This window comes from Lolium rigidum, chromosome 7 (assembly GCF_022539505.1).
Source record: "Lolium rigidum isolate FL_2022 chromosome 7, APGP_CSIRO_Lrig_0.1, whole genome shotgun sequence".
NCBI lineage: Eukaryota > Viridiplantae > Streptophyta > Magnoliopsida > Poales > Poaceae > Lolium > Lolium rigidum.
The window spans coordinates 358,652,765-358,657,779 of NC_061514.1; positions in this window are offsets into that span (position 1 = coordinate 358,652,765).

The following is a 5,015-nucleotide window of genomic DNA, read 5'->3' on the forward strand; positions in this document are numbered from 1 at the left end:
GGGGCCACACGAGGGCCCCACACGCCAGGGCCGCGCGGCATAGGGCTGGGCCGCGCCGCCCTATTGTGTCGGCGCCTCGTGGCCCCACTTCCTTTCCCCTTCGGTCTTCTAGAAGCTTCGTGCAAAAATAGGACCCTGGTCGTTGATTTCGTCCAATTCCGAGAATATTTCTTTACTAGGATTTCTGAAACCAAAAACAGCGAGAAACAACGAATCGGCTCTTCGGCATCTTGTTAATAGGTTAGTGCCGGAAAATGCATAAATACGACATATAATGCGTATAAAACATGTAGATATCATCAATAATGTGGCATGGAACATAAGAAATTATCGATACGTTGGAGACGTATCAAGCGTCTCCCGTCGGCCTCGTCTCCGCCGATGCTCCCGGACCAACGGCGGCATCGGCTCCTACCTTCCAACCTGGGTGGCAAGGGACAATGCATTAGGTCGGGAAGGAGATGGAGGACAAAATGGAGAGGAGGGGGTGGGAAAAGAGAGGCCAGGGTGACGTGTTTTTCACCGCCACCTCGCGGTGACCACCGATGGTGGCGACCATGCCGGCGTGCAGCGAGGAAGGGGAACGCTGCGGTGCTCCTTCGTGGCTCAGTGGCGTGGTAAAGAAGTGTTGTGGCGAAGAGGAGAGGTTGGGGCGGGGGCGAGGCTTTTATAGCCGATCCGGGCTCATGGTGGACATGGTGCACAAGGTCGTGGGCACGCGAGGGTGAGCGCGAATGGGCAGCTGGTAGGTGGCATCATGAAAGGCATCTAGAGTAGGATCTAGGGCAGCTGAAAACCCGGGGATACGCGTGCTGAACAGGTCACAACTGGATAGTTTCCGAGGCTGCACGCTGGTGTTCGATACGAATCAAATGATGGAACGGGGTTTAGGGAGGGATCTAGGATTTTAGATAGGGTCAAGATACGGTGCCTTCTATACCTATACCTATACCTAATCTATACCTAATAATAAAGGAGCTAAGGTTTCTGCCAAATTTTTAGTCCAACTTTTTATTGGACCGTTTTTCCCTCCCACCAAATCGCATAATACTGCCATATGCCACCGTACCGGTTCAGTTTATAACGTTTCGTCCGCTCGAGAGGCTGCGGCCCGTCGCCCGCGAGCTGAAACTTGGCCTGCTCGTCCATGTTAGGCCGCGTCCACCTCGTCTCTCCCTAGGATTAGTGGATGACCTCTCCTGGCCAACCATCGATCCGATGTTCTGGGCTGAATAGTCCCACATCGTTTTCTTACACCGAGTTCCACTAGTTCATATACGTTCAAAGTAGCCTGGAATATCAGCAAGCTGGGGAATCAACAAGAAAAATTAACATTGATTGGTACCACCGTCGGTGGCGGCCAGTGGAGATCATGGAAACGAAGGAAGGCAACGACAGAGGGGAGTGCTAAGATGGAAAGGGAAGGAAACAAAAAGAAAGAAAAGAAGGAAAAAAATCAAATCAAAATCTGAGAAGAATCAGAGCAAAATCAAAGCTGCCGACCCGTCCAGCGAGAAGGCCGCGACTGCGAGAGGAGCACAGTGCGGTGCCACTACCATCCAACGACCGGCAGGGAGGCACTGCTCTGATTGCTGGCCGGCCGCGGGTCACCCAGGTGTGCGCGAAGGTTGACGCGGGGATTGAATTCGGCGGTGATCCGCTTGACGGTCAGAGAGAGGGGAGCGAGTGGATCCTGGCGGCGCTACGAGGGGAGACGAGCGAGGCAGGGGTTCAGGTAGGTTTCGGAAGGGGCTGTCTTGGGCTTCTGGGTCCTGGCTATGGCCTAGCTGGGCCGGAAAGGGATTGTGATTGCGACCTTTGGCTATGCGAGCTGGCTCCTCTTCTTTCCGGCTCCAGCAAGCGAGGACGAAACCTACAGCCACACTTGATCCATCACGGAAGTTTCTTTATTTTTTTCACCTCATACATGTGGCTGTACCTAACGCATGTCAGATTGATGTTTCTCCTTGGCAGGTGATTGGTATTGCCCGTGTAGTCTCCATTTATTTCTGTTTCTTGTGATTTTTCTTTTGATTCTTGAAAAAAGAATTGTAGTGGATTTGAAAAAATGTTGCAATCTTAAATGGATCTAAGGAATTCTCGAAATAAAGTGAGATGTGTTATGTTACTAGACCAAGGAGACAGTGATATCTGAAATTAAATTTTGGCGCCAGCTCTTCATGGCTTGTGAGCTTGGGTAGAGGTCTTGTGAGACGTGGATGGCGAGATTGCTTCGACCCGAGCAGACTAGCGCACTATCACAAAGTAGAGTTGGCGAAAGTTGCTGGTATCCTTAAGACACTAAAATAAGTTGTTAATGCTTATTCAGGTTCGATGGTAGCTGGGCAAAAAATGAAAAAAAATGGAGCTCACATCCAAGACAAGAAATGGAGAATATGATGGTGGTGGGGCGGAATACAAAGCTGACAAAAGGAAATGCTTGGGTTGGTTGCCAACTAGGTCTGGCCAATTGCTGGGCTGCTCTCTCTCACACGCACACTAACAAGCCTATTTCTTTTTGTTTTCTTTCTCCTAATCCTTTTACAAAATATTTTTTTAGAAAGGAAAATTGCCGTGGTCTAGCAGGAGGTGTCCGTAGGACCGTAGCGAAGCACGGGTATTGTCCTAGTAATAATAAATGAGCTAACGTTTTCTTGATTTGGTCCGTTGTAATACGCTTTCATCCAACTTAAAATACGTCTTCGTCCGCCTCAGTAAAGTTACTCCACGCCCTGGTTTCCTATTAGCTCTCGTGCAGGAAAACAACTCCAGATTGATGTATTAGCTTTCGTATTGGGTACGTTTTCTAGCTTTCACACCCTGGTTTCCTATATAAATTAACTTGAGCTTGAGGAGAGACGTGAGGTTGAGACGAGATCAATCATGATGCAAACGAGATGTTCTCCTGTCCGCTGGTGGCGTCGCGCACGGCTATGCCCGTGACAGGTAGCTAGGCTCAGGATCCTTCATAGTCGAGGAACGGACTGCGCGAAGCACGCGTAGCCAAGTCATGGCAGCGCGCACGGCTAGGAGCTCAGGAACGACGCCATGGCAAATCAGATCAATCCCACCGTGTCGTCTGTTCCAGCAGCCTGTCTATCTTTGCTCGGGTGGACCTACAACCTGGTAATTTGAGTCCGAATATTACACGCGGGAACCCGCCAGGCTGCTTCCTCCCTTAGACCCAAGGCTATTGCTCCGGTGTCCCCCTCTCTAAACTTTGTTCTATTTAGACGGCTAGGATCTGATGATACCCCTTCGTGGGTTAACTTAACGTGTGTGTTTGGTTCATGGGTAAATATGTACGGGATGGGATGGGATGGGATAAAATATGTTTAATTAACGATTAATAGAACTATTAACAAATATGTAATTAACGGGTCCTTTTTCCTTCGTAGCAGAGGCCGGACCTAGCGGAGCGGCCCCCTACCCATGCCTAGCAAGGTCACTGCCCGCACGTATTTAGCGAGGCCGTTTCTGTCGATTGGGTGTGGCGCAGACGTAGCAAGCTCGGTGCTCGCCATGCCATGAAGGCCGCCGCCGCCGAGCTAAGGAGCCACGTTGAAAATCAAGCCCGCCGCTCACCGCGCCGTGGAGGCCGCTGATGCTGAGCTGGGGGGCGCGGAAAAGCAAGCCCACCGCTTGCCGCGACATGGTGGCCGCCGCTGAGCTGGGGAGCCAGACATACGACGGTGGTAGGTGTCGGAGTCGCGTCGATGGCCATGGATTCTCAGGTGGCTAGTGAGATTAGTCATGAAATTCACGGATCATATGGTCCAGCCTTTCTCAGAAATATTCAGTTTTTGGGATGGGATCATCCATATTTTCTGGTCACGAACCAAACGCACGTTTACCCCCTTCAAGTTTGGTTGGAAGGGGGGACACTGAAGCACGCCCCTAGAACCAAATGCTACGCTGGAAGAGAATCGGCGGGTCTGGCAGCGGATGGCTGATCGATCTAAATAACAGATGGAAGCAAAGCTCACAGAGATGGGCATCAGCGAACTCGATCCTCGAGGTCAAGCTACAGCCTGAACGGCCCTGCTGTGATTTTGGCCGTACGCGTGTCAATGTCGTCCGAGTCACGGAGGGAGGAAGATGCACGGAACACGACTTTATGCCATAGCTCGAAGTTGAGCTCGGTGGCGCCAACGAGGTCTTCGTGGACGCCGACGGCTTCAGAGACCTTTAGGACGGGCTTGTGTCGCTGTGGCTGTGGGATGGTGGTGACGGGGAGTTTACTGGTGGCCTGACGGATGGATCGACTTCACTGGCCTCGAGCTCAGCTGGTCCGTCAAACATGGCCGCATCGAGTATTTCGGGCGGTGGAATTGCAGCAGAGCGAGGCGGGTGCCGACATGCATCATGTGCCGGATGCGGTGGGCGAAGCCGAGCAGGGACCGGGAGCAGGATCAGAGTAGTACGTACATGAATGATCCAGGAGAATGTGATGTGGTGATTATGCAAATCGAGGATGGGAACCTATTAAACGTAGAGACACAGGATATTTGGGTGGGATTGGCTCAGCGCTCTAGGGCGTGGCCTGCCTCAATATATATATGGGTACCAAAGAGTACGTACAGGTTACATGATACATATACAGAATATACAGTCTAACACCCTCCCTCAATCTTAACTGTGACCTGAAGTATCCAGTAAGTTAAGATTGCGTCTACATCATGTGAACAGCGGAAGCGACAACGGTTTGGCGAAGATATCAGCAAGTTGATCTTTGGATGAGATAAACCTGATCTGCATGAGCTTCTTGGCAACTCGTTCTCTCACAAAGTGATAATCAACTTCAATGTGTTTCGTTCGGGCATGAAAGACTGGGTTTGAGGACAAGTATGTAGCACCGATGTTGTCACACCAAAGGACAGGTGGCTGTCTCTGGGCAATCCTCAACTCACGCAGCAGAGATTGAACCCAAATGAGCTCCGCAGTGGCATTAGCAACAGCCTTGTATTCAGCTTCAGTACTACTCCGAGACACTGTAGCTTGCTTGTGTGCACTCC